The sequence below is a fragment of the Tamandua tetradactyla genome, chromosome 7, assembly GCF_023851605.1.
Source record: "Tamandua tetradactyla isolate mTamTet1 chromosome 7, mTamTet1.pri, whole genome shotgun sequence".
Taxonomy (NCBI): Eukaryota; Metazoa; Chordata; class Mammalia; order Pilosa; family Myrmecophagidae; genus Tamandua; species Tamandua tetradactyla.
This window is the reverse complement of record NC_135333.1, coordinates 4,732,119-4,743,514: the sequence shown is the minus strand read 5'-3', so window position 1 is coordinate 4,743,514 and position 11,396 is coordinate 4,732,119. Positions and strand designations below refer to the sequence as shown.

At 43.6% G+C, this 11,396-nt stretch overlaps 1 long non-coding RNA gene across 1 annotated transcript; it reads left to right on the top strand.

The window, feature by feature from the left end:
- Positions 1–37: 37 nt before the first annotated feature.
- Positions 38–9,460, top strand: LOC143689456 (uncharacterized). The gene is made up of 4 exons (XR_013178791.1): positions 38–214; positions 2,723–2,801; positions 6,288–6,433; positions 9,381–9,460. It is a non-coding gene; the product is annotated as an uncharacterized LOC143689456 (long non-coding RNA).
- Positions 9,461–11,396: the final 1,936 nt, after the last annotated feature.

Sequence of the window (11,396 nt, the reverse complement as noted above, 5' to 3'; positions counted from 1 at the left end):
TGATTACAGTTTCAAACATACAATACCGAATAGGGATTAGAAGAAGCGGCTGCCTTTACAAACTGGGATTAGGATTAAAACATGGCTTTTCTAGGGTCCAGACATCATTTCAAACCAGCTCACTAAATCTACTTATAATTATGCCTAAGAGTCACCCCCAGAGAATCTTTTTTGTTGCTTAGATGTGGCCTGTCTCTCTAAACCAACTCAGCAGGTAAACTCAGTGCCCTCCCTACTACATGGGACATGATTCCCAGAGGTGTAAATCTCCCTGACAACGTGGGACAGAACTCCCAGAATGAGTTGGGACCTAGCATCATGGGATTGAGAAAGTCTTCTTGACCAAAAGGGGGAAGAGAGAAATGAGACAAACTAAAGGTTCAGTGGCTGAGAGATTTCAAACAGAGTCAACAGGTTATCCTGGAGATTATTCTTATGCATTATATAGATGTCCCTTCTCAGATTGTGGTGTTTTGAGTGGCTAGAGGGAAGTACCTGAAACTGTTGAGCTCTGTTCCAGTAGCCTTGATTCTTAGAGATGATTGTATGACTATATAGCTTCTACAATGTAACCGTGTGATTGTGAAAACCTTGCGTCTGATGCTCCTTTTATCCAGGGTTTGAGTACAAAAATAAGGATAAAAATAAATAAATAATGGGGAGGGTAAAGGGTAAAAAAATTGAGTAGATGAAAATACTAGTGGTCAGTGAGAGGGAGGGGTAAAAGGTACAGGATATATGAGTTTTTTCTTTTTCTTTTTGTTTCTTTTTCTGGAGTGATGCAAATGTTCTAAAAATGATCATGGTGATGAATACACAACTATGTGATGAAATTGTGAGCCATTGATTGTATACCATGTAGGTCAGATTGAGGCTCACAGAGGTTCAGGGACCTGCTTAATATAACACCATCAGATAGCATAGTGTCAGACCTGGAATCTAGATTTTTTTTTTTCTTCATCCAGTATTCTTTCAACAATGCTATCTCTTAGCTTTGTCCGAATTTTCTAAGGGTTCTTATTGTACAATTAGATGTTGTGCTTAGTTTGTCCCCCTCTATTCATTGATTGATCCTCTATCAATGTATCTGTCCACTTATCTATCAATTTTTTATTTAAAAAATTGTCTATATCTTCATCTACCCACGTATTCATCTTGCTATCTACCTACTTACCTATCTGGGTAGGTACAATGGGTGATGGAGAGAGCCAGATTCCAAGGTCATCATCAGCCAGTTGCCTAACATCAAACAAGTTACCTCATATATTTGTATATCAATTTCCACATCTGTAAAATAAGGGGTTTGGACTAACTGTGTTTTAAAATGTGGTCCAGCTCTAATTCAATCTCCCACTAACTTGTAAGTTTTAAAGCCTTGTCTCATTTAATATTCTTTTGTTCACTAATTGGTAATTTACATCGCGTTTGCACACCTTTCATCAACAGCTAACTCTGGGGCCCCCTTCCCTGATGAATTGGTTAGGCTTCTTTGTTTGCAAGTGATAAAAATCCAACTCAGACTCAGGCAAGAGCAGGACACTGTTTGCTTACATAGTTTGGCAGTCCTGGGTTGATTCCAGTATTGCAGCAGTGGCTAATAGGGCCAGGGCCTCTTGTTCGAATCTCCAGATTCTCATACCTCAGTCTCCATTCATATTTTCTCTCTGGTTATCTGTTTCTCTTTACACGCCGATCTCACACTCCTCTTCTGCAGAAAGGTCTTTTCCTTGCTATGGGAAATGTGGGCCCCTGGCAGCCCACAGCTTCTGTGGTGTGTAGAGCAACAATTCAAGGGAAAGTCTCTGACTGACTCTCCCCATCTTGGTCAGGCGTCTATTGCCAAATGATTGGCTGATCCTGGCCAAGAGTCCTTTGATCCTTTGCCCCAGCAGAACCTCAGGGGATGGGGGAAGTGTGGTTTTTCAGCAAAAAAGGACACCTAATAGACAAAAACAGACAAAAAATAAAACATCCTTTGCATCCACGAATCATACAATAAGGTACTGAGGGCAGGCGGCATACCGGTTAGGATCACGGCCCATGGAATCAGTTTTCCTGGATGAATCCCAGCTTCTCATTTATCAGCTGTAAGCACACCATATAACCTTTTTAAGCCTCATTTATTTCATCTGCAAAAGGAGGAAAATATATTACCCATGTCAAGAAGTTACTATTAGGATTAAATCATTACCAAATGCCAAGCACGAAATAAGGATTTTAATGGATAGCTATTATTATTATCACTACCACTACTATTACTATTAAGATCATACAGCAGGAATATAATAAATGCCTTCTGATGCCTAACTTAACGCTCTTCCCACCACACCAGGATTTAAGGGCAACGGAGTCTGGTGGCAGATGAAACAGTAGGAAAGAGAGTAAACAGGATTATGGTGCTGTCAATTCTAGATCCTGGTCTCGTGTCACGCGACCAATGACACCCTCCTTTATTTTATTTTATAAGTATTCATTGGACAGTACTATCATTGTGCTTGTTTTTCAGAAGAGGAAACTGAGGCACAAAAGTGTGATTAACTGGCTGAAGGTCACCTGGCTAGTACATAGCACCGCTACTCATTTAGGGGCCTCGCTGGTATATTAACAGAATAGATAGGTTTTCTTGGCTCTCTGGCTAGACAGGATGAATTGTTTCCTTCTCTCTGCACTGCCCTTGCCTAGTGCATCATCTGATTCAAAGCGAGCACTCAATCTTTTTAAGGAACAAATGGATGAATGTCAACCTTGAAAACTGATGGAGAAGAAAGCAGAAGAATGCAGAATTCAGACTCCACCAAAATGTACGTTAATTTGAACTTATATACAAAAGTATCCCCAGGTAACTAACTGTCACCACGGCCACTGTTGTTCATTAATGCCCCACCTATATGCAACCTTGGGATTGATTTCTGTTCCAAAGAAAAGAGTGAGCTTAGCTCTCCTTGAGATGTTTTCATTCTCATTTTTTACAATCCAGGAATTTCAGGATAATGAGGGTGTGTTAGGTCATTCTTAGACCTGTTTTTCTTTGTTACTCAATCCCACAGCCTGGTCTGAATTTCTAGAGGGTGTGTCACTCTGTACCTGCAGCAGAGCTACGACTCAGCCTGTGAATAACACTCCCCTTTCCCCCAGTGGGACATGTCAACTCTACTTCATTGCTGTGGCATGTTTCTTGCCCTGTGGCTGACAAACAAGGCAACCCAGTCAGGAAACCAAAGCAAATTCCCTACTTCTGAGTCAAAGGCTGAGTCTGCCAATCTAACCAGAAGACATGTTCTCGCACCTTGCTCGATGCTCTGCGGAAGCTGTGTTTCTCTTCCTCAGTCCCTGTTCTGGTTTGCTGGCTGCTGGAATGCAATATACCAGAAACGGAATGGCTTTCAAAAAGGGGAATTTAATAAGTTGCTAGTTTACAGTTCTAAGGCCGAGAAAATGTCCCAATTAAAACAAGTCTAAAGAAATGTCCAATCAAAGGCATCTAGGGAAAGATACCTTGGTTCAAGAAGGCCGATGAAGTTCAGGGTTTCTCTCTCAAGTGGGAAGGCACATGGCGAACACAGTCAGGGCCTCTCTCTCAACTGGAAAGGCACATGGCGAACATGGTGTCATCTGCTAGCTTTCTCTCCTGGCTTCCTACTTCATGAAGCTCCTCGGGAGGTGTCTTCCTTCTTCATCTCCAAAGGTCGCTGACTGGTGGACTCTCTGCTTTGTAGTGTTGCTCTCTCTGAATCTCTCTGAATCTCTCATTCTCCAAAATGTTTCCTCTTTTATAGGACTTCAGAAACTAATCAAGACCCACTCAAATGGGTGGAGACATGTCATCCCCAATCCAGTTTAACAACCATTCTTGACTAAATCACATCAACCAGGGAGATGATCTCATTACAGTTTCAAACATACAGTATTGAATAGAGATTATTCTACCTTTATGAGATGGGATTTATATTAAAACATGGCTTTTCTTAGGGGGCATACATCCTTTCAAACCAGCACAGTCCCTTCCCTTCCCTTTCCTGCAACCCCTACAAGAAGTGGGCATACACACAGAATTTTTTACCCTAAAATAAATCCAGAGGAAAAGATCTTCTAGGTTGCATTTATTTAAAAAGAGCATGCTGAAATTAACTTATTTAAAATGAAAAATTTGATAATTGGAGTAAGCAATTCATAGGGTCAGTAACTGGAATACGTGGTTAGCAGTGGCCAGGGTGGAGGCAGGCAGCAGGAAGTTAGTGCTTAATTGGTCCAAAATTTCTGTTTGGAGTGATGAAAAAAATTTGGGTAGAGAATGACAATGAATGCAGCACAACCTTATGAATGTAATTAACACCACTGAATTATATATTTGAATGCGGTTAAAAGGGGGGAAATGTTAGACTGTAGCTATGTTACTAGAATAAAAATTTAGAAACAGAGCTGTACAGCACAACCCTAATGAAAACCATGGATTATAATTAATAGTACAATTATAATAATTTTCTCTTTCGACTGTAACAAAGGTACCACACTGATGCAAGGTGTTAAAATGGTTGGGGGTGGGGGCGGCGTGAGGGTTAGGTTATGCGGGAACTCTGCATGATTTCTTTATGCAAACCTACAAGCTCTCTAACAGAAATTATAAAATAACAAACAAGCAACAATGACAGATAATAAAATGGAATGTTTGATTTGGCAAGGTTTGATCTGTCTGGTGTTTGTAGTACAGGATTGTAGGACTGCCTCATGGTGGGGTCACCAGGCTGAGGTCAGGTTCATGGAGACAGCACGGCATGGTGAAGGAAAATGGCATGGATTTGGAGTCATGTGCCATCATGGATCTGTTTTGTAAACTTGTGCAAATTACGTCACATTTCTAAGCATCAGTTTTCTTATCAAAACGGGGATAAAAAAGTCCATTTAAGGTTGCTGTGAGAATTAAATGTGAATATATGTAAAGCTCATGGACCAATATGTCCCTGATATATAAATAGAGGTAATTATAATTGCCACTACATCACATATTCAAAATCTTGAGCTAGTCGGTGCATGAATGAGTACAACTATTCTGCAAGGCAATTTAGTAGTCTCTATAAAATATATATATACAGACAGATATATAAATATATACATGTCCTTTAATACAGTTCTACTTCTAGGAATTTGTTATAGAAAATGATCAGGTATTATTCACAAGTATGTTAATCATGACATTGTAATACGAAAAATTAGAAGCAACCTATAAATCCCATAATATGAGATTAGTTAGGTAAATAATTACACATCTATATGAAAGAATAGCATCTATGTGGTCAATGGAAACCATGCTGTAGAAGAACATTTATTCTTCTGGGAAATATGCATTCTGTATCACTGAGTGAAAAATGCAAACAGCATAACAGGATACACCATTTGGTATTTTTAATAAAGAAAAAATGCACACATGCGCATAGAAAACAATACTGGGAGGCACATGCCAAGCATTAACCACAGTTGTCTTTGGTTGGAATCCAAGTGATTTTTGTTGTCTTCTTTTATACTTTTCAGTGTTTCACAAGTTTTCTTCACTGAGCATATTTTATTTCTTTATTTAAGAAAAAAAATGAGTTTAAAATATAACTATTAAACTAATTTGTTTTTCAAATGAGCATGTTAGTGTAATCCATACTCTCTAACTTTAAAATGCTTTAGAACTACCTAGGAAAAAACTTATAGAAACAAGCCTGAAAGGAAATACTTCAAAATGTTAACAATATCATATCTGTGTGATAGTTTATGGGCGATTTTATTTTTCATCTTATACTCTTCTGTATTTCTAAAATTTCCACAATCTGCATGTTTTACTTTTATAAGTTTGAAGAAAATGCCATTGAAGAGATCTGTTGACCATTTGAAGAAGCTGGGAGACAAAGCCACAGAACTGCCATGTGCCTTCCCAGCTAACAGAGATACCCAAACATCATCGGCCTTTTTTTGAGTCAAGGTCTCTTTCTCTGGGTGCCTTGGTTTGGACATTTTTATGGCCTGAGAACTGTAAACTTGCCACTTTTAATAAACTCCCTTTTAAAAGCCAAAAAAAAAAAAAAAAGATCTGTTGAATAGTTATTATTTACTAAGAGTAATATTTTCTCAATGTCTTCTGTGAGAACTAGCTGATTTGGGCATTTTTTCATGGCTGAATTAGTTCATCTTGCAGGTTAATAAACTGGTTCAGAGGAAGCCCCTGTTTCTCAGTTTTGTGATGTTTAACCCAAAAACAAAATCTAACTTTTTTTTTTCCTTTTAAAAATCTTTTATTTATATTTCAGGGTGATTGTAATTTGCAATCACAAGTATTCAGAGCTCAAGTTCTAAGATGCCAGAGGGGAGATAGCCAGCCGAATTAGAGCAAGTCCTTCTGGGCCAGTCTGGCCTCCCAGGATTGTGAGTCTGATTCTACATCAAAGGCGCTCAAGTAAATGCATTAACTTTAGAACCCTTATCATCTCCAAGCTTCTGATCCCCTGGAAGCTTACCCATCTAGTCTGTGACCTGTGGGCAGCTGTTTTTGGAGCAAGGGTGTCTTGAGGTCACAGCTAAAGCTTGGATTTTCCATGTCTGGTAAAAGAGCCAGAATGTATTTACCAATATGAATAATATTTTCAAGGTCAATGCTGGGTTTCTAGCAAAAGAAAAAATAATTTATATTCTGGGGAGGAGAAAACACTAAATTATAGGTCTACTGGTGAAGCTGTTTGTACAGCAAACAATTTTATGGATACCTCTCTGGGGCCCCTCTTCAGTGAACACCCCACCTTCTCACGAACAAATTGGATCTTATCCTGGACATACGCAGGCTAATGAATTTGGAACCAGTTCACATTCCTCTCCACACCCCTTCCCCCACCTTTTCTCTTTGCTTAAAGGGCAAGAATTATTTTTATATTGGAAAACTGCTTTTATTGACAATGTGAACAATGCTTACTGACGTGTTCTTCTAATAAACATCGTCATAGGTAAGAAAATGAAAAGCGAAGCAAACCCCAAAGTAATTATTTCAGTGGGTGACACCACTAGCAACTCAGGTGCTCAGACCAAAAATCAGGGAATCATCCTTCTCCTCTCCCTCTCTTTCAACCCTCATCTCCAACTCCAAACAATCACCACGTTATTTCTCTAAACAATGCCCCCTCCAGCCCATCTGCTGGTGCCCTGGCCTGCTTCTCACAGCTGGCACTCACTATCTGTGTGGAAGGAGACCCTTGCACAGCTCCCAAGCCAGCACAGTCTCTGAGAATGCAAATCTAACTACTTCATTCTCTCTTAAAATCCGTTCCTTTGTGGGACAAAGTCTGAGCTGCTTGAGGTGGCATTTGGGGACTCTGAGATCTAGCCATGGCTCATCTCTAGAAATGGTAAGCTTCATCTACAACCCCTACCTCCCACTTCAAGCCTTAACAGCACCCCTCTTTCTGTAGCTCCCTGTACACCAAGCAGGGTTGTCTACTGTGCCAGTTTGAATATGTTATGAACCCCAGAAAAGCCATGTCTTTTGATCCCGATCCACTCTTGTGGCGGTAGCCATGTTCTGTAAATTCTGATTCAAGACTGTAAAGTGAGATCTCTTGATTAGATTGTTTCCATGGAGGCTGACCCGCTCCATTGTGGTTTTGATTGGATTACTTCTATGGAGATGTGACAAGTCCAATTATGGGTATGACCTTTTGATTAGAGGGAGATGTGACTCTGCCCTTTCAAGGAGGCTCTTGATCAGTTTAATGATCAAGTTTTTTAAAGGGGGAAACATTTTGAAGGAAGCTCAGTTGCTTGGAGAAAAGTTGCTAGAGAGCCCATAGAAACACAGATATTTGGAGATGCTTGGAGTGCCAACAGAGAGAGCAGATGCCCAGACATGGACGTTTAGAGATGCAGAGCCCAGCAGACATCACCGTGCACCTTCCCATGAGATGCTAAGCAAGCCGGAACCCAGAGTTGTGTCCCAGAGGAGCTAAGTGAGGGCTTAGCTGGCATCTAAAGCTGGATGCAATGGAACCAGGACCAGCAGACACCAGCCACGTGCCCTCTCATGTGACAGACATCGGTCTTTCTTGAATCAAGATATCTTTCTCTGGATGCCTTAGTTTGGACATTTTTATGGCCTTAGAACTGTAAACTTGTAACTTAATAAATTCCCTTTTTAAAAGCTGTTCCATTTCTACCTAATTTGCAGGGTCTGGTGCAAAATGAAAATGCAGGGCCCCTTGTCCAAAACATAGATTCAGGGATAAATTTACTAAGAATTTCAAAATGGTAACCACAGAGCAATAAATCCTAAGCACGGAGCCCTTCTGAGCATGGGCCCTATGTCACGGCAGTGGTCACAAGCTCAGGAAGCCAGTTCTGCACCCTGAGATGTCTACACTTCAGTCTCCTTGCTTCTATAGCACTTTGCGTGGGACTCCCTGCCTATTCTTTCCTTCTGTTTGCCTGCCCCATGAAGTACCCCACACACAAACTTCCCTTCCCATGACCCCACAACCCCAAGTGAGGGTAGGTATTCCTCCTCTATGCTGCCTTTAGACCAGCGTTTCCCAAAGTATGAGCCGCCAAGCACCTAACCACTTAAGCCCCTGGGGATTTTGTTAAAAATGACTCTTGGGGGCTGGCCACGGTGGCTCAGCAGGTAAGAGTGCTTGCCTGCCATGCCCGAGGACCCGGGTTCAATTCCCGGTGCCTGCCCATGTTAAAAAAAAAAAAAAAAAGACTCTTGGGACTTAGGAATCTGCACTTTTAAAAGCTCACAGACAGATCTGCATGCACACTAAAGTTTCAGGGCAATGCACCCTTGACTATAGTCTCCCCGAGGTGAGGGGCTATGCTCAGTTCCTTTCTATTTCCTTAACATCTAGCTAATGCCTGGCACTGTGTAAAGGTTAACGACTGTTAACTTGAACTACCCTATTACCAAGTTAGGTTTGCCTTTTGTATTTTTATTATAGTCTTTCCTACTCAGGCTTCTCGCTGATAGCCCAGAGTCTCCAGAGACTCCTGCCCGGTTCCTTCAGGGTTAGCTCATCTCCTCCAGGCCTTGGTGGCTGGGCATACTCAGCGCAGGTCCCGGCCTCTAAGAGTGGCCCGTCTGCCCAGCAAGTGTGAGGTGGACCTTGTGGCTTCCATTATTCTGAACCCCAAAGGGAGACCCTAAGTGTGTGCCTTGGCTTCCCAAGGAGCTACAGAAGGAGCAGAGATAAATGACGTTCTCTCCACAGACATGTGTGTTTGAGAGGGAATCACATTTTCCCTGTGGTGAGAGCCTTGGGGGATCTCCAGCCAGGCTACAGGCCAAGGAGCCTGCTAAGAGATGTCCAGGGCCCCAAGCTGCCAGCATCACCTTAACCGTCTCCCCTGTTCTTCTCTTTCAGGGAGGTGACATCAGGAAATGAGATTGGAACCCAGGGGCCGGGCACCGGCTGGTGTCGCATCTAGGGCAGAAGCGACTGTGAGCTCAGCTGTGGCTGTCTTTCCCTTGGTCTTTCAGGGTCCCTGGCCCCAGGTTGGGGGGTGGGGTCGGGGTGGTGGTGGCCGTGGGTGGTTATTGATGGCAGGGATCTGGGGAGAGCGCCCAACGCCCAGACAGAGGTCCGCCCCCTCTGAGAACCGCAGCCCCTCCCCTGTAAAGGCGGGAATGACAGATCCCATTCCAGTTCCAAGACCCAACCCAAGACGCAGGATGTTTCTGCGCAGGGAAGCAGAAGCAGCGCCCTGGGGGTGGGGGCTGAGCTAAGGGAGAAGGGTTGGTCTGAAGTCCTAGGCTTAGTCCTCGCCCCTGTCTTGCCAGCGGTAGTGGCAGGCGCTGCACAAGGAACAGACGCTCGTTCCTGCGCTCAGCCCCGAGGTGCCGGCCCGCCAGCCAACCACGGCCGCCCACCGGCCCACCTCCATCAAGGGGCCTCCCAGCGAGCAGACCGCTGGGCCCCTTCGGTCAGGCACCCCGAGTCCCCCGGCGAGGGCCCCCGGGAACCCGCGCCCCGCGCATATCCTCCTCTCTTGCTTCTCTTGGGAGGCATAGCTGCCAGAAACTGGAGGATCGCTGCGAGAAGACTTGGCCTACTCCTTCCTGTTTCGATTACAAAGTGTTTTTGCTTTGTTTTTTTTTTTGTTTGTTTGGTTTTGTTTTTACATGGGCAGGCACCGGGAATCGAACCCGGGTCCTCGGGCACGGCAGGCAAGCGTTCTTGCCTGCTGAGCCACCGTGGCCCGCCCTTTGCTTTGTTTTTAAACAAATATTTTCGGTTTAGTTTATGGTTGTTATTGCAAAAGTTAGTTCTTTCTAATTAGGGGCATCATCAAATTTGGATCAGGTGCCAGCCAAACTAGACAGAATTTCCAGAATGCTGAGCCCCTGTGGTTTTGGCAGCAGGAGGGAGGACAGGTCACCCCACAGACCATTAAGGGATGTCCTGAGAGCCAGTTGTCTGGGTGGGGTGGGGGGGGCGAGGTCTGTGTCTGAATCCTGATCAAGCAGATGTCTCACTGATCACAAGGTAGTCAGGGTCACTTAGATATCTAGTGCTTCAGCCACAAAAAAATTCCTCTATTGCCCTGAAATTTCCCTTAATAGTTAGCAGTGGCCTCACTCAGTAATAATTTATTGAGTGCCTACGGTCTGTAAGGCATGTAGGTAAAGTGTCTTACTTAAGAGTCTCATTATACCCCATAATAACCTTGCAGTATTAACCCCATTTACAGATGTGGTGAGTGAGGCTCAGAATTGTGGGCAAACCATCCAAGATCACACAGCTGTTAAGTGTGGCAGCCAGGATCCACACTGCATGCCATGCTGTAGCCAGAGTGCACCTTTGTCCATCCATATGGTTCCCTCTAGCTTGCATGCCTTGTGTCCCTCCCACTTTTTGGCCTAGAAAGCTAGTTCACAGGTCACTTCCTTTTTATAGTCTCCCCAGGCTTCCTCAGCAGACTGGACCCCTTGGCTCCCTCTCAAACTCAGTATGACCATCCCTTTGCTCTCCATAGCACCCACCACATGGTTCTCTGGCCCTGTTTACATTTCTGTCCACTCTCTGAACTGTGAGCTTCCTAGATAAGGGAGGGGCCTGGAGTCCCCAGCACAGGAGCCTTAGTGGCCAGCAAATATCTGCACGCCTCCTGCACGCAGTGCGTTTATTTCACTCCCAAATCTACAGTTTAGACCGTAGCTTCCCAAACCTCTCTTCATCTTCACTTGAGTTAGTGAAACAGATATTCCCCTGGCTTAGTTGCGGTGAACATGGTCTTCCGCTGATGGGTGGAGTGAATTCCCTGGCCCAGTGCTTAAGGTGACATTGACAGTCAGTGACAGAGCAAGGACCTGGGTCCCTGCCTCATGCCCTGGACACTGTCTCCACACTGCCTTTCGACATCCCCAAGTGACCTTTATT